The sequence below is a fragment of the Caretta caretta genome, chromosome 1 (genome assembly GCF_965140235.1).
Source record: "Caretta caretta isolate rCarCar2 chromosome 1, rCarCar1.hap1, whole genome shotgun sequence".
NCBI lineage: Eukaryota > Metazoa > Chordata > Testudines > Cheloniidae > Caretta > Caretta caretta.
This window is the reverse complement of record NC_134206.1, coordinates 68,160,815-68,184,881: the sequence shown is the minus strand read 5'-3', so window position 1 is coordinate 68,184,881 and position 24,067 is coordinate 68,160,815. Positions and strand designations below refer to the sequence as shown.

General features: G+C 40.6%; 1 long non-coding RNA gene across 15 annotated transcripts in view; it reads left to right on the top strand.

The window, feature by feature from the left end:
- The window catches only part of LOC125637367 (uncharacterized), a 308,688-nt gene that overhangs the window by 241,774 nt on the left and 42,847 nt on the right, over positions 1 to 24,067 (top strand). For 13 of the 15 annotated variants that reach the window (XR_012668650.1, XR_012668648.1, XR_012668647.1 and 10 more), the window contains 3 exons: positions 17,711 to 17,934; positions 19,677 to 19,938; positions 21,310 to 21,505. This is a non-coding gene — a long non-coding RNA (uncharacterized LOC125637367). Of the gene's footprint in view, positions 1 to 10,546; positions 10,687 to 17,710; positions 17,935 to 19,676; positions 19,939 to 21,309; positions 21,506 to 24,067 lie in introns of all 15 variants that reach the window. The other 2 variants (XR_012668653.1, XR_012668645.1) reach the window with 2 other exon arrangements.

Here is a 24,067-nt window from a genome sequence, read left to right as displayed (position 1 = left end):
GTAACACAGCCATTAACCTAGCTTAGCTTGTTGGATAAGCCAGGTTTATGGCTTCTTTGTTTTGCTGGAGTAACAGTCAGCACCCAGAGCATATCAATAAATCTGGTTCTATAACTTTTAAACACATACAAATATGCACGATAAGTTCATTCTGTCTTTACCTTCAGTTTATCCCATACCTCAGAACACTTTAAAAACATTAAGAACACCTCTGTATGATATTTACTGAAGATGGGTATTATATCTTTTACATTTGGGTAAAGGGTGGCACAGAGACCTGATGATTAAAAATTGATGCCCTCTTGTATATGAAGTTTTGTGTGTGCAATTGTACTTCTACATTTTCACTTTCAGTTACAGTGATTGCCCATATAAATAGCTAGATGGATGCCACAATAATCTACTGTGTCCAATTGCAAACATAGGCACACAGAAATGCATGTACACCCAGTCCTCTCCTTTTGAGTATCATGTCCAGAGATTGTATCTAAAGGACTTGCCCAATGTCAGGAGTTCAAAGTACTGACTTCTAGTCTTCTGCTCTAATAACTAGATATAATGGTGCTCTGCTATGAGACAATAATTCCTGGGTTGGAATAGGAGTTATATTTGTCTCCCATAGACCCCTATATCCAAGGAAGGGGGGAAAATAGGAAACTCTCTTTGAGTGTATGTAGAGGTTTTGTTTTTTGCTTTATTCAGTGTAATCCACTATTAATTTCTAGAATCCTAAAACCTGCGGTGTTATGTTAACTGGCACTTTCATCTTGAGCCATAGCATCTATTAAGTGATGGCTTTCAAATCTCTACATTTGAAACCACTCTCAAATAAGAGAAACTGATAAATCTCTCCAGCCTGTGTATATGGCTGCAAAAGACTTATTTTTTTTAAAAAAAGAACTTGTTTTCTATGAGTTGAGGGTGGCTTCAGCCCAAGTTGCTGCTATTCCAAAGGCTTCAGACTACAGTCAACTGTGGCTGAATAGAATTGAGGTCTCAGTTCCTAAAGCATGTAGTTATATTCAAACATATTTTAAATAAAAACATGATCTGACATCAACTGTGCAATTATATTGGGTGAGATTTTGGACACTGAGGGTTGAGGGAGGCGATTAGTATGTGACAATTGCTGAGCTATTGCAGAACGCACAGTTACTAAGAACTCATGTGTGTGTGTGTGTGAGAGAGAGAGAGAATCTTCCATCATCCTGGAATAACTTGTCAAACCTGATTTATTTCAGACAGGAGAAAACTTTCCAGCACAAATCAAGACAAGTGTTATGCTAACTTTTTGATACATATGCCAACATCCTGATCAGATCGGGACAGTAGCTGCAATAACTTTTGTCTTTGGATTATATGGCCCCCATATATTGGAATATGGACAGATGTATTGCAGGAGTTGCCACTGTATGAGTTTATTTGGGGTTTCTTTTGCTTTTCCGTACTGTGGGACTTTCTCTTTCATTTTTTGGGTTATAACATCTGTCAGTTCTGTTTTATGGGTTTGTTTGTCTATAGAAAATGGAAAAAAGTAATGATTGTGTCAAGAGACCTCTTTTTTGAATCAATATCAATGTATCATTTTATATGATCATGAAGAATAGTCTTTTGTGACTTGCTTACAATAAAAACAAAGGGCCCAATTCTGATCTGGCTTACACCATGGCAAATTAGGATTAGCGTCACTGCATTTCACTAGTGTGAAATGAGTGAGATCAGAATAAGGTTCAAAGTTTTTCAAGACCAGACAGAGTATAAAAGAACGAACTCGTAAACTCCAAATATTGTTTTAACAGCCAGTTATTTAAAAACAGGTTTTAAATCTCTGTTTCCCCTGAAAATGTTTTAATTGGCTATAAGTGGAATAACACACTCTAGGCCATGCAGCTGTTGTGAGAATACCAAGCTTCTCTTGCCTCCCTATGTATCCAAGCTGTGCAGTTATCTCATACCAGCTGTGCACGCTGTCTCATGTTATTAACTCCGGTAGGAAGCCTGGGGAGCTGCTGAGTGGCCTCTACTTCAACAGGATCCTTCTGCTGGCTTTGTCAAGGCCTTGTGCATTAAGTGGACACTTTCAAAACAAGGCAGTCTCTTAATGGAGATCCTCTGGCAACTCAAACTGAGAAACAGAAAGGGTGGCCATTCTTCTCCCTATCCTGCTTAAGGCTCATGCTGCACTGAGAACAAGCTGGAATAATCAGAGTAGAGTTCAATGGGAACATCAGTTTTGGCCCATAATACTGTTTGCAGGAGGCTTTTCTTTAAGAGGGAGACTAGCCCCATGGTTAGGATGCCAATCTGGATTCAAGAGGCTTGGGTTCAATTCCTTACTCCTCTTCAGACTCCTCTAAAACTTAGGGCATGTCTACACTTCAAGCTGGAGTAATAAATCCTAGACATACCTGCACTAGCTGTAATCATGCTAAAAGTGTAGGTGTGGGAGGACTTAGCTGCCCTGAGTCTGTACCTCTCTAAGATGCTAGGAATATACTTGGGTAAACTACCTTTTGTGGCTACCTCTGTTTTTAACATGGTAGCTAGATCAGAGCTGGAGTGGGTATGTCTCCTCAAGCTGGAATTTATACCACTAATTTGAAGTTAGATATACCCCAAGTCTCTCTAGATCAGTTTTCCATCTATGAAATGGGTATAATAATACTTCTCTACTTCACTGGAGTGTTTTGAGGCTCCATACATTAAAGACTGCAAGGTGCTCAGAATCAGTGGTGATAGAGATCATGTAAGTACCGAGCGAGGTGCTCAGAACCAGTGGTGATAGAGGTCATGTAAGTACCCAGCGAGGTCCTCAGAATCAGTGGTGATGGAGGTCATGTAAGAAGTGTTCAGTATTTAGAATTTGCTATTTGATCTGTATGACCAGTCAGAAAGTCATGGTTCCCTGATTAACTGACCTAACCTTTATAAACAGAAGCAGTGTGTGACAAAAACATTGGGGTGTTGAATCTCCCAAGGAGAGTGTGGGGAGAACTTTAGGGTGATAGAGCAGGAAATAAACAGGCCTAGGAATTGTAAGGATAATTAAAATCTTTTCCTGCATTTGCACAGGAAAACATTATATTTGGCTATGTACGTTAGCTCTAGTTTTAAAAAGTATCTGGTTCCTTTTCTGACTAAGGGAGAGAAAAAGCTATAAGTCAAATTTATGAGCTAACAGACTTTGCAAACAGTTTTCTGTTGTCATGTTCATGCCAAGTAATTGCTATGGCTATTGCTGGGGCACCAAATTTATCTTTGACTTTCCTGTCAGCAGCCCTGTTGCAATGATCACAGACACCTGTATGACCACAGGATTGTACACAGAACCATTTATGGTATGGGGCGTTGTTGAATACAGTTGAGGTTGTCCACAGGCACTAAAGTGTCTAGTTTAATATCTAGCTGTGCTGCTCACATCCTGCTCCACATTGTGGGGATGGAGTATTTTTCAAAGTGCAGCCTGTCTTCCTGTCTGTTGCTTATGCGGAGTGTTCCCTTAGTTGTATTTAGATACATAGTTTGAAAATCACTGACTTTCTCACTCTCCTATTTTCTTCCCACCTCTAACATTCCTGTTCCCAAAATATCCAAGGCCAGGCGAACATGTCTGTATGAATATATTCCTCCACATGTGAATGCTCTTTTTTCTCCTAAATATTTGTGTGAACTAAATTCTGTTGGCATGAATGTTCTCACTAAAGTAAACCTGAAAGAGTACATCTATGGCTGGAATGAAACATGGTTTGAATGATGTGAAAATGCTTTGGAATGATTTCCTCACACTATTTGCCTGTAACTGATTATATGATGATTGCTCTGTCTGTTTACATCATTATGGCACTACTGAGCCTTATCCATTACTTTATAAAGTGCTTTGATATTTCTTGACCATGAACAGCACTATGTAAATCAAATTCCATATTGCTATGGACAAGACTGAATAAATACCCCTGTATTGTTGAAGACATATTTTGCGAGTGAAAGCCTGGTGCCAGAATTCAATGGCTAAACTCCCATTGACTTCAATAGGGTCTGGATTTCATGCTCTGTGTGTATATTGGTTAGGTGTTCCTTCAAATTCAAAGGCTATTATATATATATCAAATAATATATATATATTTGATACAATCATCTCTGTGCTGTTCTACATCCAATTATTCTTTACTTTGGAAATATGTACAGCGAGTGGCATTGTGATGTAGAATGCAGAAATGGTGCTAATGGAATCTATTATGACATTTGGCACAAATGATAATGGTTAAAAGAGGTGAAAAATGTCTGCTGCCCAGCTAATGAAAAGTAATTTATGATAAAAATTAAATATCTAAGCTCTAGTTATACATTCTGCAGTGTTCTGGGCAATTGCTGTCAGACTTTAGAAGACTTGTGATCTAGTTTTGAGATATAAAGGTTGCAGACATGAATATGCCAATCAAACCCTATAGAATGGAATACTTTTATTTTAATACAAATATCTGCACTCTTAAAACTTCCAAATTTTGTATAACAAGTGTTTTTTAAACTAGGATAGAGAGGGAGAGAGGTCAGCAATAGCTAAACCATAGGAAGGGGCTAACTCTACTTCATTTATCTGATTCACCTACTCTTTCAGGCTGTTTTCATTGTGTATAATAAGGGTTGCTACAAACCACTGACTCCCTCAAAAAGAAGAAATTGCCACCTGGTGAACGTGTGGTTGTTATGTCGATACTGATTATAAATTAGGATTAGAAACATGCAGAAATGAGAATATCTACTACCTGCTCAATACTAAATTGTAACTAATGAATACTCACTTGCCTATTGTAATCTAACCTAATTACCTGTAAAGATTCAGATAGATTTCACTTGACCCCCAAACTTAGTACCATTAGCTGCTTCTTGGCTCAATACTAAGTGAAAATGCAATTAGACAGTAGAGCACAAAAAGGTTGAATCCTCAGCAATATGTCAGTCTATTGCATAATGTGGGAAAAACTCAATTGTTTCAGTGAGATCCCATTAAATTTTTTAACAATCTGTTAAAATAGAGCACTGGTATGACATTTTCGTCTGTACCACTATTGTTCTGCAGAGTATGTCAGTGCTCTACCCTATCCGAATTTGATCAGTAACAACTGTAGGAAAGACAAAATAGAAAAGGCAACCACTAGGCACATACAGGGGGAAAAATTCCTCCACAGTCCACCAAACCTTAAAATTCTTACCCATTTTTTTTCTCAGTCCCTACTAAGACAAAATCCCTGAAGTCAATGGGAGCTTGTCGGAATAAGGAATGAATAGAAACTGTGTAAAGACATCCTAATTTGGTCCTAGCTCATTAGTATTGTGATGCCTGAGACTTTTAAAAAGAGAGATAATGTCCCAAGAAGTAAAATGATCTGATGGCAGCAGATCCCTCTGAGAATGATACATAATAAATAGAATCTCCATGACAATCTTATGCAGGAAATTGCACTAGTATTTCCAAATTTTCTAAGGAAGGATTTCACTGCCCTATTTAAATAATTTAAATTTGTTTCTGCATCAGTACGGATTCTCTATACTAGTCAAATTCTCTGTAAAAATAGAAAGTGGGTGTGGAGCACCATGATTGTTTTTGTACCTGGCTCCATTAACTGTTCTCACACACACACACTCTCTCTCTCTCTCTCTCTCTCTCTTTTGCCTCGTGGGCTTGATTAGAAAGAGGACCTTTTTGGATACTTTTCTTCCTGACTTGTTTCTCCCGCTGACTCCCAGTACCACAAGACTATGCAATGCCCCCAACACACTTTAACAATGGCAGTTGGGGCAGATCCAGAATTGGTGGCCTGTTTCTCTTATTTTGAGCAGTTTAAACACTGACCAAGTGCCCTCCTACCTTGTTGACAAAGTGAAAGATTCTGGTTTTGGCCCACCTCTACTGGCATTCCTGTTTACTTGGTCGCATAGTACAAACGCAAACGGATGTTACATGAAATCACAATACCATCAAGTTTTAAATGGAAGAAAGGAAATATTTTAAAGAAAATAACCCAAGGAATTTAGTGCCTTGTGATAGCATTGAAACAAAAAGCTTGGCAAGGGTCAAAACTGGATTGGATGAATAGGAATAAGAGAAGCCTCTGCAGTTACACTAGGTATTATGTTATTGAAATGATTAAGATAGGTATTCCAGGGGAGTGATGTCTTTATGTTTCGTACAGTGCCAAGCACATTGTTGGTGAGAAACGAAAATAAATAAGTTAAATCCTAAAAATAGCAGCTGTCAGTCCCCAAACCTTGAGCCAAAAAACTGAGCCCCCAGTTGGGAGCATGGAAGAAGTTTTCATTCATGATACGGAGGCCCCGGCTTACCAAGGTACTTATGCACATATCAGTTTTATAGTTAGGTACATACTTAAGCACCCTGCTGAACTGAGGCCATATTGTAGCAATGGAAAATTGACCAAATATATTAGGAATAGAACTGGTCAGGATTTTTACATCAATGATTATTCAAAGGAAAATATGCTTTCTGCAGTCAATTTTGTTCTGTGGGAAAATGTTGATTTAGCTGAAATTTTTAAATTTTCCATTGAGAAAGATAAAAATGAAATATTTAGTTTCAGTTTAGGTCAACATTAATGTGCATCTACCTGAGCCACTGCAGTGCCTCATGGGAGTGGCCTTTTGGTTGTCCCATGAACTCATTCCTCCTGAGGCTGGGGTCCTCAGCTGGACTACATTTCCCAAGATGCAGCATCACCTCCCCTCTGGCTGAGCCTATATAGTGCATCATGGGAGTCCCCTGACTGTGGTGCGTCACAAGAGAAGTAGTTCAAGTGGGAAGCCAAACCCATACAGGAGAATGGGGGCATGATGAGGCAGCTGAACCGCAACTCCCATGAAGCACCACAGCAACTCTGGGAGATACATCTTAACATCAATCCAATCCAAAATTAAATGCTCCAACTCTTCCAAGTGGAAATTTTTCAGAATGGTTTGTGCTACCAAAATTTTTCAACTTTGTCTTAATTTGGAATGACAACAAATGCCAAAACATCAGAATTTCCTGTGGAATGGAAATTCCATTTTTGATCAGCTCTAACTGAGGCATTTTTGTCTTTCTTTTAAATATCAGGCAGACGTCACAGAACTAGATGGATCATTGGCCTTTCCATGATATAGCTGTTCCTATGGTCCTAGAATACACTGTCTCTCAATACCAAAGTGAGGACTTGGATTTAGCATAGAACTGATATGCTGGATTCCTTTTTCCTTAATGGAGACTGAATATTTTATCTGTCCTCTCAACAGCTGAATATCTTTATTGAATTTTGTCTTGATAAAAATTGAAAATGTTACAGATAAAAAAGAATTGTACATATACATACAATTGGGGTGAAAATGAAACTTGGGAAGGGTTATTCACACACACGCACACACACACATCTTTTTAATATTTAATTTTTTCAGGTGAATAAGATTGCACATGAACAGACTTGGTAAATGCTGTGCAAAAAATTGCTGTGCCAAATGGGCATTAAATTGGATAATATTATTGAAAATATTGAAATTGGATAATATCATTGAAAATTCATGCTAGCATTTTCTCTGTTCGCTACATAGTATAAATGCATCATGTGATGCTCTAGAGAGCATGCCTCTGTGCTACAAAGTCTAACTTCTACTCATCTTTAATGTTCAAAAAGTAGTAGCAGTCATTATTAACTATTCAATATCATTAACTGTTTCCTCTACTTGTCTAGGTCCTTTCTCCTTATACACTTTCCTTGACAAGGTGATGAACTAGTTTCATTCTGTTAATATAAGATGCCCAAACTTGGAACAGTGTCATCTCAACTTGAAACAGCTCCTTTAATTGTTCCCTCAACTATACTTTCTTTTCAGAGTAGCCGCCGTGTTAGTCTGTATCCGCAAAAAGAAAAGGGAGACTTGTGGCACCTTATTTGTTAGTCTTTAAGGTGCCACAAGTACTCCTTTTCTTTTTTCTTTCTTTTATTCACCTCATCCTCTTTATTTATTCCCTCCTTTGTGTAAGGGACCAGAGTGTAGTCAGTCTGGCCTAGTGGTCACGGCTGGGCTACGGTCCACACATCAGGTATGCTAGTTAGTGAGCTGGAGTCAGAGGAATCACTAGAGCCAAGTTCAGTAAACACGAGTTGGGTCAGAGTCAGGCCGAAGTCAGAGACTGGAGACCAGGGGTAGTAAAGGTGGACTCAGGAGGTAGGAATCGGGGTCACGATCAGCCTGGAGTTGGAGATTGGAGATCAGGAGATGAGGTGAGTTCTAGAGTCACAGCAGGCCCAAAGTCTATGTGGTTGTCCAAACAACTTCTTGGGCTGCCCTCCAGGGTTAAATAGGGCACTTGGCCAATCAGAGGGCCACAAGGTACCATCACTCTGGGTCTCTTGGCCAGTACTTCCTGCAGTGCCTGCTACCTAAAGTGCTCCTTGGGTGTGGTTCTGCATGGCTTCCTGGTGATACTATAAGAACATCAGCCATCTCAGATTCTGCAGACTGGGGTTCTAGTCCATGGATCCTTATACTTTCACCTTTCTGATATCCACTGCATTAAAAAAATCTTACTATCTCAATCCCTTTCCATTTCCTGTATTTTAATCCTGTCCTCCTACCCTTGTTCACTACATTACCATCGCTGAGAACAACCCGTTTGCCGGTGGCAACTCTCTGAAATGTGATTCATCTGCCTCCTTAAAAAGCCTACCTTAAAAATTCTACCACTTAATCCCTGACCTTTATTTTCTCAAGAGCTCGAAAAGGGGGCATCTCATCTCTCCAGTCACCAATCAGAGAAGCTTCCTTCATCACTCTCATCTCATTTTTCACCTCTCCAATCACCAACCAAAATAGCTCTTCTCGTCTCTCCAATCACTATTCGTGACAATATCTGCACTGATTTCAGTCTGAGTACAGTTCTGCAGATAGTACAGAAACTGCTTTTCTTCCTCTAGTTAACATCCTTCTTGCCCTTTTCCCTCATCCTCCTTGACTGCCGTTCATCTTTTAATTCTGTGGATCACTCTGTCCTCCTGTCCATAGCTAGACAGACATCTCTGATTCTCTCCTGTCACAGCTCAATGTTTTCCAGTCAAAATTTGCTTTTTCTCTGGTATTGCTTTGCCCTTTGTGCTAAGACCCTTTCTCTGTACAATTCCACAATGTGAATTTCTTGTCCTTCTTCTCTTTTCCATATACCAGTACCACCTTCATTAAATCATCTTCTCTACCTTTAATAGCTTACTATGTTCCATATCTATATCTATCTATCTATCAATCACAAAAAATAAGTTAAAAGAACATGATTAACATAGCAAAGTAAAGGTTAGCAAATGCTAGAATTAAGGTTGCCTTGCAACCTTAATTTGGCCAATTTTTTGCATATGCATTATGGTACAGTCTTTAATTACATAATTACATACTATTTTTTCTACATGACCCCTACTTCATTCAGTAAACAGTATAGTTTGTGCTCATTTAATTAGCAGCTACTCAAAATTCCATACTGTACACTGAATGAGGCAGGGGTTCTGTGGAAAAAACAGTATCTCAGTCCCCATCTCTCCCCAGCTCAATCTCAGTCTCCTTGCTCAACCCGTTCCAGCCTTCCCTCCTCATTACTGTCTCCGAGCTCCTGACTCCCTTTCCCCGGCTCTCAGGCCCAGTCTCCTTGCCCAGCCAGTCCCAGTTCCTCATCCCTACACCTCCAGTCCCAGTATCACCAGCCTTCTTGTCCCAGTCGCCTCCTTTCCCTCTCCCTGGTCTGGTTTTTCACCTCTCTTCATTCAAATCAGACAGCTTCCTCCTCCATGCTGCCTGGGTACCAGGAGGGGGGTCACTGAGAGCATAGGAAGGACAGGCTCCCTTCTCTCAGTTCCAGTGCCCAGGCCCACTCCATTCCAAAGCAGCTGGAAGCAGCCACTAAAGGGAAAGTCTGCCTTTGTCCTGTATTCCTGGGCTGCAGCATGCTTGGTCGCTCTATGGCAGTGATGGGTAACCTGCGGCCCGCGGACCATATGTGCGCCCATCAGGGTAATCTGATTGCGGGCCGTGAGACATTTTGCTGACGTTGACCGCCCCAGTGGTTCGCTGTTCCCAGCCAATGGGAGCTGTGGGAAGCGGTGGGCTGCAGGGACATGCTGGTCTGGCACACGCTTTCATTCTCTCTTTTTCTCTGTGAACTGGGAAACCTCTGATCTGGCTCTCTGGTGATAGCCATGAGGGGTCGGGGGGAATGGACTACTGGGACTACGTGCTGGATTTGGGGGGAATTCATGAGGATGTGGAGCTTGGGTCAGCTCTCTCTTTCTCCTTCAGTGGGAGGTGTGGTGTTTCTTCCTATACAGTGCCCTAGAGGAAGGGGTATGGGACTATATGTCTACCATGGAGTGTGGAGCCCAGACTGCTCTCTTCCTCCATCCCCTCCAGCTGCTTGAGGAGCTCCCAGGCAGTCTCAGTTTAGTGTGTGTGTGGCTGGAGGTGCTTTGGCAGCAGTCCAGCCTTGGAACATTATTGTTTAATTATTACTTTGATTAAGGCTGCCAACATTTTCCTGAGGAAGGGAAATGGCAATCAGCAAAGGCTGGCATGGAATTTCATGGGACAGAGAGAAGGCCCTTCTCTAACCTGCGATCTTCTCCCCTGCCAAACATCAAAGACCTGCTGCATACAGTGGAGGTATGAGAACTGCTGAAAGAAAATATCACAGCATCTTTTATAATGGAAGGCAGGATAGGTGTGGTAGGTGGCACTACCAGTTCCCCACTGTAAAATATATATATATGTATACACACACACACACATGACTTGCATAAGTTACAGAAGTCTTAGAGCTGCTAGCAGCCCAAAGAGGCTGTTACAAAAGCCTGGGATCACCAGTGTACAGGGAAGGCTAGTCATCCCCTTTTTCACCTGCCCATGCCTCCTATCCTGGCCACAGGAAGGAATGAAGGTCTAAAAGTTGTTATATCTGCTCTATGCTACCTGCGGCTGGGGAGAATCTCCCATGGCTGGCTACAATAGGTACAGCACAAAGTGGCCCTCATTCAGGGAAGCGTTTAGGTTACTGTCTATCCCTATAGCTATGTATTTCTAATGAGACACACTACAATGATATCAGGACATCTCCTGTATTTCTGTGTATTATTAGTATATTACCTTTGGTGTGTGATTGGTCACTTAAGTCACATGGCACAATTTCTGCTTCCTGATTGGATGACTGAAATTTTCTAAATAGGAGAATAACTAATGACAGAGTAAATAATGGTATGAACTTTTGGATGGAAAATCATTTGTGCTAAAATTCATGACACTTTTAGGATTTGCAAACATTTTCACAAGTAAGCCAGATGTCATCAAAATACTCATAAACAAGGAATAATATACCCCACAAATAACAGCACAGTGAACTCACCATATTTATCTGTAAAAATATTCACAAATCACTCTTTGGATTATTCTGCCAGCACTAGTTATAGCTTTGCTTCAATAATTCTAATATTAATTGCAGAATACTCCTGTGACCTGGCTAGAAACTGCTCATAGACTTTAAGGTCAGAAGGGACCATTGTGATATCTAGTCTGACCTCCTGTACATTGCATGCCACAGAACCTCACCCACTCCTGAAATAGACCCATAACCTCTGGCTGAGTTACTGAAGTCCTCAAATAATGGTTTAAAGACTTCAAGTTACAAAGAATTCACCATTTACACTAGTTTAAACCCGCAAGTCCCCCACGCCCCACGCTGCAGAGGAATGTGAAAATCCCCCAGGGTCTCTGCCAATCTGACGAAGGGAAAATTCCTTCCCACCCCCAAATATGATGATCAGTTAGACCCCGAGAATGTGGGCAAGACCTATCTGGTGGATACCTGGGAAAGAATTCTCTGTAGTAAATCAGAGCCTTCCCCATCTAGTGTCCCATCTCCAGCAGCTAGGGATTTTTGCTACTGGCAATTATGGATTGGCCACATGCCATCGTACGCAGTCCCATCATACCATCCCGTCTATAAAATTATCAAGCTCAGTCTTGAAACCAGTTAGGTTTTTTGCCTCCATTGCTCCCTTGGGAAGCCTGTTCCAGAACTTTACTCTTCCAGTGGTTAGAAACCTTCACCTAATTTCAAGCCTAAACTTGTTCATGGCCAGTTTATAGCCATTTCTTCTTGTGTCCACATTGGTGCTTAACTTAAATGTTTCCTCTTCCTGCTTGTTATTTTCCCTCTGATGTATTTATACAGAGCAATCATATATTCCCTCAGCTTTCTTTTGGTTAGGCTAAACAAGCCAAGCTCTTTGAGTCTCCTTTCATAAGGCAGGTTTTCCGTTCCTCAGATCATGCTAATAGCCCTTCTCTGTACCTGTTCCAGTTTGAATTCATCTTTTCTTAAACATGGAAGACCAGAAATGCACACAGTATTCCAGATAAGGTCTCATGAGTGCCTTGTATAATGGTTCTAACACTTTCCTATCTCTACTGAAAATACCTTGCCTGAAGTACCTAGGACAGCATTAGCCGTTTTCATGGCCACATCACCTTGACAGCTCATAGTAATTCTGTGATCAATCAACACACCGAGGTCTTTCCCCTCCTCTGTCACTTCCAACTTATAAGTCCCAACTTATAGCAAAATATTCTTGTTGTTAGTCCCTAAATGCATGATCTTGCAATTGTACTGTTAAATTTCATCCATTTTTATTACTCCAGTTTACAAGGTCATCCAGATATTCTTGTATGATATTCCAGTCCTCCTCCATATTGACTATATCTCCCAACTTTGTGTCATCCGCAAATTTTATTAGTACACACCCATTTTTTATGCCAAGCTCAGCAACAAATCTGAGATAAGATTGGTCCCAAGACAGATCCCTGAGAATCTCCATGAGAAACCTCCCTCCAGACTGATAGATGACCAATTATAGTCGCCCTTTTAACCAATTCCTTATCCACCTTTCAGTTCTCATATAAATCCCCATCTTCTCCAATTTAACTAATAATTTTCATGTGAAATTGTATCAAAAGCCTCACTGAAATCCAGGTAGACTAGATCTATTGCATTTTCTTTGTCTAAAATATCAGTTACCTTCTCAAAGAAGGAGATCAGGGTGGTCTGACACGATCTACCTTTTGTAAAACCATGTTGTATTTTATCCCAATTGCCATTCACCTCTATGTCCTTATCTATTTCCTCTTTCAAAATTTGTTCCAAGACCTTGCATACAATTGAGGTCAAACTAACAGGCCTGTAGTTTCCTGCATTACTTTTCCTCCCTTTCTTAAAAATAGGAACTATATTCTCCAGTTATAGGGTATGACTCCTGAGTTAATAAAGTCATTAAAATCCTTGCTATTGGGATTGCAATTTCATGTGTCAGTTCCTTTAATATTCTAGGATGGAGATTATCTCTCCACTCCCCCCATCTCCCCATGTAGTCCCATTAAACTGTTTGAGTTTGACTTCCATCTCAGATGTGATCATTTCTACCTCCATATTCTCATTGCCATTAGTCACCCTGTCGCTACCCCTAAGCTCTTCATTAGCCTCATTAAAAACTGAGGCAAAGTATTTGTTTGGGTGTTGGGCCATGCCTAGATAATCTTTAATCTCCACCCCCTCCTCAGTGCTTAGTGGTCTCACTTCTTCTTTCCTTTATATGGCTATAGAACCTTTTACTATTGGTTTTAATTCTCTTTGCAAGGTCCAACTCTGCTTGGCTTTGTGCAGTTCTCACTTTATCCTTACACTTTCTAAGATCCAAGAGGTAGCTTTCCTTGCTGATCCCTCTGACCTTCCATTCCTTGTAGGCTTTCTACTTTCTCTTAATCACCTGTTTGAGACGCTTGCTCATCCACCTCAGTCTGCAATCCCTCCCTAAAACTTTCCCCCTTTGCTTGGGATACAGGTTTGAGATAGCTTCTGCAACCTTGAATTAAACTAATTCCAAGCCACCTCCACATTCAGATCCTTGAGTTCTTCACTTCTGTCCACTTCACCAATTAATTCCCTTACTTTTTAAAAATTAGCTCTTTTGAAATCAAGGACTTTTGTTGTAGATCTAGGTTTGTTTATCCTTTCATTTAGTTTAAATTGAATTAACTCATGATCAGTCAAACCAAGGCTGTCCTCTACAACCAGTTCTACTATGAGAGCCTTACTACTCACCAATACAAAATCTAAAATGGTATCACCTCTTGTTGGTTCAGCAACTATTTGGTGAAGAAATCTGTCAGCTACCACATCCAGGAAAATCTGGGCCCTACTATTGTTACTTGTCCTCCAATCTATATCTGGGAAGTTAAAGTCTCCCATAATCACAAAATTCCCAGTAATATTTATTTCACTAAAAACATTAAAGAAGACTCTATCCATATCCAAATCGGATCCTGTTTGTCTATAGCACACCACAAGCATTACTTCTTTATCTAACAAAAAATATACCCAGGTTAATCAGGGCCAGATTAACTTTTTGTGGGCCTGGCTCCAAACATATTTGCAAGCCCCCATGGGGAATGATTGTAAAAGACCGGAGATCGACACAGGAGTTGTCTTTGACATAGCACACAGCTACACAGGTTTTATTTACAATATTTACAAGTTTAAGTTGAGATGGAGGTGGTTGCCATTAGGGTACCCGCAATGGTAGCTCTAGGGCAAAAAGAATACACACAAGTGCACATAAAATAAATTCTAAAAGAAAAAAAATACAAAATAAAACACAGTGGGTAAAAACAGCTAAGAAAAGCCAAAGCTGCCAAAGCACCAGCCATGTGCTGCTTCCACTAAAAGGGAACCATCACACTGTCTCACCCTTCACATTTCTCATATGAACTATCAGGGCTTGAATTAAATTTTTGTATAAATTTGGGGTGAATTTAAAAAAAACTGTTCAAAATGTTTTAAAAAATAAAAAAATATGAATAACTTTAATACATTTTATTTACAGCGTCATGATTCATACTAGTCTTGCTAGTTCTTCCCTCTAGGCAGAGAGGCACAGAGAGTAGGATCAGGACCAACCGTGCCCCCAAAAGACCAGACCAACCCTCCAAATCAGACCACACTCAGATCCCTCCCCAGACCAAACTGGACCAGACCTGCATCTCTCCCCAGACTGAGCCCCCCAAAACTGATCCAGACCCGCATCCCTCCCCAGGCTGACCCCCCTGTGACATTCCCCTCTGGTGTTGTCTGGACCAGTGATCTGCTAGGCCTCTCCTATCCTTGACTCTGGGAGCCAGCCTTACCCTGCTCTGTGGTGAGAGTCCCCACTCCTGGGCTGTTCACGTACAGCCTCTGGCATGTAAACTGCTCCCAGCTACTTGCAAGTGAATGGCACTAGCCAATATCTCCGGTCCCAGACACAACCCTGGGAACCTCCGACTTGCAGCGTCCAGTTATGCCTGCTGGATGCTGCAAGCTTATGTAAGTTTGTCAATTTAACAAATAAATTAATATGTACCAGGCTTGTTCTCCCAAGAGGAGTCTCTGACACACTGCAAACCAAATGCACTGCTTCAGGTAGAATAAACAAAGATTTATTAACTATAAAGGTAAATTTAAGTGATTATAAGTCAAAGCATAAGAAGTCAGATTTGGTCAAACGAAATAAAATCAAAATGCATTCTAAGCCGATCTTAACACTTTCAGTGTCCTTAAAAGTTTAGATGCTTCTCACCATTTAGATTAGATGCTGGTTACTTTTCAGTCAGGCTCTCCCCTTTGATCAGCATTTCAGTCACTTGGTGGTAGTGGTGTCTGTAGATGTAGGTGGAAGAGAGAGAGCATGGCAAAATGTCTCTCCCTTGTATCATGTCCTTTCTTTCCTCCTGGCTTTGCCCCCCCCTCCCCTTCAGAGTCAGGAGAGCATTACCTCATCGCAGTCCCAAACTGCCCAAAGGAAGGGGGTGACTCCCTCAAGGGTCTAACCGATTCTTTTCTTGCTGCCTAAGCCAGTGTCCATTGTTCCTGTGTGGGTTTGTCCCATCCATGTCCTGTTGTGGTGTGAACCGCTTCTCTGTTCTTGGAAAGTTTTTGCATGGGCTTGCTTTAAGCCATGAGGATACATTTTCAGCCTCATAACTATATACATGAAATTATAACGCATAACCTTACTATAACAATATGGGGCATCAGGGAAGAGTTGGGGCAGGAGGCAGGGCAGGGGTGTTCAGTTTTGTGGGATTAGAAAGTTGGCAACCCTAAGCCCGTAAGGGACCCAGGAGCCCAGGGAGGAGGCGGGGGCCATGTGATCTGCGTGCAGGTGCCACGGGGGAGCCCAACTCCTGTGCGGCAGCCATGAACCCCGACCCAGGCATGCCAAGCCTCCCCTCCCCCCCCAGCTGTACCAAATAGTATGAGCCGCTGGGGAGAGGTGGAACCGGACACACCACCCTGCCTCCTGCTCGCTGCCTCTGCCTGCTCTGCTCAGGGCAGACAGCTGCTGCCCTCATCCCCCGCACACACACACACCCAACCCAGGATTAAGGGGCTCTTCCCAAGTGTGGGCCTGGTGCCATGGAGCCACTTGCACCATTATAAACCCGGTACTGCCCAGGTATGAAGGAAAGCTCCATCTAGGAAACCTAAATGCCTCTCCCAGGTGTTTCTCATGGTGATTTGAGGATCTTCCTTAATATATGGCAAAGAACATAGGGTTCTCAGTTTATTACAGCCAGATCCTGGCATCCAGGTTTCTTCACTCTGCGGAGATCAGTAAGGTGGCTTTCAGCCATCTTTATTTTCCCTATTCCTATGTCGGCTCCACTGGTTTCTTATAATGTGGACTAAAGGCTGCTCTATATTAGACTTGTTGCATGCAACTTCAACACTTGTTCTAGTCACCAGAGATCATGGCAGTGCAGAGACACTATTAGTCACACACTCTTTCTCTAAGCTATGCCCTTTCCTGATTCTTTGGCATCACTTCATGAGCTGGATGGAAAAGGAACTTGGAGCTTATATAATATTTCAGACAATATAATTTCACCCTTTTCTGAAAAAAAGTAATTAGATATCATTAACATTTTACTTTATAAAACACAGTAAGTGTAGAAAATCAAAGTGTGCCTTTGAAACTGTCCAATATAATAACCATTGCACAATAGACTTTTCATGCAACTACAGTAAGTATCAAACAGAACTATGTGTTCATTATTTTAATCAAATTATCTTTCAACATCTGAAGCAACTCCTTTTGTCACTGATTTCCCAGCTTTTAATTTTGTTTTAAATTCAGTAGCAAGACCATGAGTCTTTTCTTGATCATAGGTGTCTTTGGATCCAGAATAAGATTATGATCAGAAAGTATAACAAGAGTTTTTGAAAGTTTAACAAAGTATCTAAGGGGAATTGGAGCAATCACAGGTTTTGTAAAGAGATATGGTTTCTACCTCTAGATTGCTGGTATGAATCCAACCTACATAGGTAAAACTACAATAATGTACACAGTGGTGACCCTTAAATATATGGCAATTTTCCCTACAAAATTGATAATCCTACTGTGACATTACACCTCATATTCTTCATAGAGATATTATTATGAGATGGTTATGGCATAATTATGATGCATTTTGTACAAGACAGGGAATGTAAGGTGTCATTGGAAAAGTTATGATTTGCTGAATATGATTATCCTATTTGCATGTATGTGTCATTTTTGTATCTGAAGTTATAAATATTTATTATGGATCTGTATTTCAGATGGGCTTACTCTTGAAAACTCCCACAGCAAGCGTTTCAGGTACAACAATGAAGAAGCCAGACAGTGCTAATAGTTCATCAACAAAGACTGAACTGGGGAAAGTGCTGGACCAAGGCTAAAGGGATTTCTAGCCTGTGTATGAAAAACCTGGGGATTCCAAGCTGTAAAGCAAGTGCAACTTGTACCTTGAGAATCTGCCAGTCTGCTTGTATCATTAGCCAGGGTGAGAATTTGCTAATTCATATCCTATCTTTCTAGTATTTTAGGCTTAGTTTGCATTTTTGTTTTTTACTGGGTAATCTGCTTTGATCTGTTTGCTAGCACGTATAATAACTTAAAATCTATATTTTTGTAATTAATAAACGTATTTTATGCTTTAATCTAAACCAGTAAGCTTAGAGCGAAGTGCCTGGAAATCTTAGCTCAATGGGTGGGAATTGTTGCATATTCCTTTCCACATTGAGGGAGGACAAACTCTGAATTTACGCTGTACAGTTTTCTGTGCAGTGCAAGATGGTATAATGTTGGGTTTATACTCAGGGGGATGGGGGAAGAGATGCCTGGGGAACTGGGAATTATCTTGGCTGTGGACTCTCCATTGTTGGTTCATGCAGTGGCTGGGCAGAGAACCTGCAGGTAACTGCAGCTGAGTGTGTCCCTACCTGTGTGAATGATGGTGGAAGTGTAAGACCAGGAGCGGGTCTGCAGCTTGTCACAGCACCACAGTGTGATAGGGAGCCCAGGCTGGTGAGTCAGAGGGCTCAGTGGTACTCCAGTTCCACGTGGCACTCCGGGGGGAAGCCATCACACCTACCTCAGTATTTGAAGTATTTTCTATTTTAGTGCTGAACGCTTAGTGTAGGCAGGAACAGGAACACTAAATGCATATATTGTTTAGACATCTAAGGTCATTAGTAAAGGTTACTACCATAATAATGTTTAGCACTTACTGTGACTATCATGACAATGTTAGGGTCATATACAGAATATCTATAATACCACAATAATATTAAGTTACCTCAGAGACTAAAGTGAAATATTTTAATGGCTACCATTGTATATCACCTTCCATCCAAGGATCTCAAAAAACTTTACAAAATTAATGAGTTAAGCTTTACAACATCCCGGAGAGATAGGGTCAGTGATTAAATGTTATTAGCTTCAGTTGGCCATTCATTTATCTTTTGTGAAATGAGTGATAGTCTTGGCATTGCTAAAGTGGCCACTTAACGAGTACCACAATTGTCACCTTTGTTGCCAATCTCAGCCACCAGCTGAATCAGCATTATCCTCTTACCAGTACAAATGGTCCTACCAAATGAGTGTTAAGGCATATCTGGTGGAACAAAGTGGGAAAATTTGCAGTGCCTTGATCCCTGATGCATCTGTTCTGCATAAAAATAGAAGACTTCAGTCTGCTCAGCCGTTAAAACCACACCTTTAATTGGGAGTAATTTTAAAAAAAAAGTCAACAATTAAAAAAAAAGCTACATTTTCCAAACATTACAATAAAGTTGAATCAAATAGAAGATTACATGTACTGTAAACAACAGAGCAGTACTGCATTTATAGTATATGTTAATTGAACTGGTTTCAGAGTAACAGCCGTGTTAGTCTGTATTCGCAAAAAGAAAAGGAGTACTTGTAGCACCTTAGAGACTAACCAATTTATTTGAGCATGAGCTTTCGTGAGCTACAGCTCACTTCATCAGATGTATACCTCGGTATACATCTGATGAAGTGAGCGAGCTGTAGCTCACGAAAGCTCATGCTCAAATAAATTGGTTAGTCTCTAAGGTGCTACAAGTACTCCTTTTCTTTTTGTTAATTGAACTGTAGTCTAGACAAAAGGAAAATGTCGCATTAATTATAGCCATGATTAAAAAGCTGTCTAGTGTCAAAAGGCTGATGACATTGGTTTATATCCAAGATTAACACTTTCTTTCTATTTTCTATTTTCCGCAGTTGCTGTAATCAACAACAAACTTTTATTTTAAGTCAGTTCTTCAAGACAGAGATCCACGAGGACTGATTGCTCCAGCCTAAGGCCTATGCACTAGTGAAGTCCTCAGACTAGCATTTGAGTGGGACTTAGGTGGTGCATGACCCTCTGCACCAAGGGGGAAATTCACCTCAAATGCTTCTTATCTAAAGATTTACTGCAGAGAAGTGAATGATACAGCTGGTTTCTACTACATGCAGCATTTTGGTACTATTACAGGACCAGGTGATACAATTCACATACAACTTTAATTTCAAATATTCATCATTCACGTGCTGTTTATTGCTTAGTTGTAGCTTATTAAATTATGAATTGTTGAAAAGCTCAGTAGTCGGGAGCTCAAAAGAGGGCCGTCAAAATGTTGCAGGAAATGTTCATATCACACATTTATTGCATTTTGAAAACATGGTTCTGTGGTTTCCTATTATTTTTGTAGACTTTTATTGGTTATTTCTTTTATAGACTAGACAGATCTGCTGTGTTTATTGCCAGTTATGATTTGCAGCAATAGGTCTACAATATTTTTCTACTTGAATTCAGTGGACGAAATCATGTCCTGACCATATCCATCTGAGCCCAAGAATGTTTCTCAGATAACCCAGTGATGAGTGTGGTATAAGAACCTACACAGATAGATCAAATTTGACCCTTTTGTTAAAATTTATATTATTTCTAACAGTGCAAACTTTATTTAATGTGATATCTTGCACATCACTCTCTTTAGCCAATATGCATTGGTCCTTTCTGTGATCCTCATCCAGCTCACTCAGATTTGTTTCTGATTATTTATGTTATGTGTGTGTGAAATTCACACTCTGGCTACTGCTCGGTCTGCCTTTTAAAATGGTATACTCTTAAACAGCCCCATTAAATGATGGTGTCACACTGACAACTATGTGGGTCCTGGACAGCTTCCCAGGTTTTTCCATTTTCCAATGTGATAAACTGGAATCACAAAATATCCCATACTAAGAGGAAAGACAGCCCAACAAAAACCATGATAGTGACTGAGATGTATGTATGTTGGCAAAAGTTGCAGAATCAATACTTTAAAAAAATGTTCTTTACTTTCCCAAGGGCAGTGGGTTTTTTTACAAACCAGTTAATGGGACAGAAATATTCATTTAAAATTTTTATTTCATATAGTTGTTGATTATTAACTGTTTGGTTTTTAATTATTATCATTTCACATCTTGAGTTGGCCACTGCAACACATGCTGATTGCTAACTGTAGTGTTCTGCAAACGATTAATCTTCTTGTGATCAGGATTATGCTAGTTAGGATTTAGAAAAACATCTAAGGGCTTTGTATACATACTGCTTCAAATATTCATGGAAATATGCAAGCAGTCATTCTGTGCTTAGTATTATTAAGAGGATTTTCATTATATTGGATGTGGATTTTAGACATTATTTCCCACATATGACAGACTATTTTAGCCCATTCTAGTGAGCTCAATTTCTACTATCAAGTATAGGATGAAGTTTGCAGGGCTATGTGCACAGTTCAATGGCCTGAGTGTGCAAATACTTACATACCACAACAACCTTATTCAGTGAATAGCCCCATAAAATTACTCATGTATGTGTTTCCAGTACCAGGACCTTCTTTATGAACACCAACATACAGTGTAAAAAGGGTCTGTTTCAATGGTGAAAACAAACAAACCATCAATTGACTCCTGGACTGTGAATACAAATGTTTGAAAATTACTTATAACAAAAGGATCAAGAATTTGCTGACTGTTCTTATCTATGGCTTCTCTGGACAAGGAAGTTAATGCAGATTAAGGTAAAGTGTGAATTTAAATTGTGTGAATCCTGATTTACCCCCTGCGTGGATGCTTTGGTACCAGAAAAAGAGTGATGTTGCCGGCACCCAATGTCGAGAGGCAAAACAACAGCAGGGGTGGGTGGAGAAGCAGAAAAGTTTATTTGCAGCTGCAAACAAGGTACAGGGAGAATAGAATCTCAAATCCTGCACACCAGAGCAGGTCATTACACACACTTTTATATTCCTTAATGCTACTGCACTACACATCAGCCAATTAAAACTTTGCACAAATACTCTGCCTTCCTTATATTGGTTACAACAATGTTTATTTCCTGCAACCTCTAACAAGCATTCCTAGCAACTTAAACAACCAGCATATTCTGTCTGATCTTGTAACTATCTCCTATTATCTTTAACTTGGCGTCAGCAAACCTTACACTATAAGGCATTATCTGCGGCTGCAACATTGTTTTAAGAGCAAAAGAGCTTACTCAAACCAGCCAGGCCTGAATTCTATTAAGGGGGGTTAAGAAGAAGCCCTTAGGCCTTCAGCAGGGAGACCTTCTCGACCCTTATGGCCTTCCATCCCCTCAACTTAACTAGTGGCCATGCTCTGGGGTCTCCAATATTAGTCTGAGGCTATGGCTACACTTGCAGATGTAGGGAGTTAAACCAGCTCTCGGAGACAGCAGCAGGGATAGCGTGTGTGTTCACACTGTCAGCTGCAAGTGCAGTGTCATGGCCACATTAGCAGCTCTTGCAATGCCACAGAGAGCAGTGCATTGTAATAGCTATGCCAGTGTGCAAGTGGCTGCAGTGTGCTTTTCAAATGGGGGCATGGTGGAGTGTGACAGGGAGTGTGTTGTGTGTATATGGGGGGGAGAGACAGTGTGTTTTGGGGGGGGCAGAGAGTGTGTCAGCACGCTGTCTTGTAAGTTCAGACAGCGGCAGGGGGAAGGGAAAACCCCCGCTATCAGCCCCCACCCCCCATCTCTCTCTTTCTCTCTCTCTCTCTCCCACACATGCACAAACACCTGCCTCTGCAGCAGAAGCATTCCACAGTAATGGTTTGCTTTGTGTCCCGGAGCAGATAAGCAGTCGGCTGTCAGAAATGGTGCTTGAAGGGGGATATCCGCATGCCTGCAGCCGAGTTCAAAACCATGACGAGAGTGGCCACTTGACTGCACGGGATTATGGGATGTTTCCGGAGGCCAGTCACAGCGCAATAATGCAACACGTTGTCCACACTGACACCTGGGCATTTCAGCCAGGGCGCAGAAAGCTCTATGCTTCTCACGGAGGTGGATTACCAAGGGTGCTCCAGCTGCGGAGTCCAGGTGCTCTAAGTGTCTTGCCAGTGTGGACACCTCAGGAGTTAGGACGCCCGGAGCTGATTTAATGCGCTCTAACTTGCAAGTGTAGCCAAGGCCTGAATTAGCTTAATCCACTTTGGAAGATGATTAAGATAATTCAGAATAAAGCACTCTTATCCTGGTATAAAAGCATCCACACAGGGAGTTAATCAGGAATAACTATTAAGGAATAGCACCCCATGTAGATAAGCCATTAGAGTAAAGTACCTCTTCAAAGGACACGCTAAGAAGAACTTTTTATATATAAACAGTATATGCCATCTTTCAAAAGACACAGACATGTGGAAATTGCCAGATGCCAGTAAGGGTTGACACACTGTCTATGGTATGGGTGCAGATAAGGATGTTCTACTATTGAGGGAGCTAATCGCAAGCTGGACATGTCTGAAAAAAAGGGTGCATAAAATATAGAGTGTTGAATGGCTCAAGAACTGCGGAAGTTAAATTAAGAGATTTTTATGGAGAAGAGTTTGAGTCTATAGAAAACAACTTGGCATCATCTCAAGGAAAGGTCTGAGACAGGGTGGGACTATGGGATGGAGAGTATTTTTTGTGGGGAAGGTGTAGTTAAACTGGGAGCATTTGTAAATATCCAAGAGGCAGGGAGGTGGACTGATGCACTGCCAGTCTACTATGTATGTTCACCTTTTATCCATTTTTTTAAAATGAACTTTAGATGAAAGTCTCTTTTAGGCTAAAAATATAACTTTTTGAAGTTGTTCATTATTTCTGAAAAAAGTAGAAAAGCAGGGATGTGATAAAAGCTATACCAAATGAAAGATAAGAATATACTCTGAAATTATAGAGCAGAATATCTCTTTTGCACAGAAAGGTCGTTTTGTTTTTGCATTGTATATTTGCTATGTAAAATAATGCAGGTACACTTACCATGGATATATTGCAGAAGTATTCTTCTGGTGGCTTACTCTTTATGTTAAAAAAGAATTTGAATCAAGTTAAAGTGCAAGTGTTCTTTTAAACAGTCCTTTCCTCAGTAATCTGCAGTGGAAACAATGAAGATTTAAAAATAATCCCTCTTAAATCAACTGGGCACCACAGTAAATAAATAAGCACCATGTACATTTATGATACTAATATTATAGGTACCATATAAACTGACAGTGTATATATAGTTATATAAAAAAGCTGAGTATCTTCCGTATGAAACTTTAAACTGTATATGTTTTAACCTTTCATTTGAGAACAA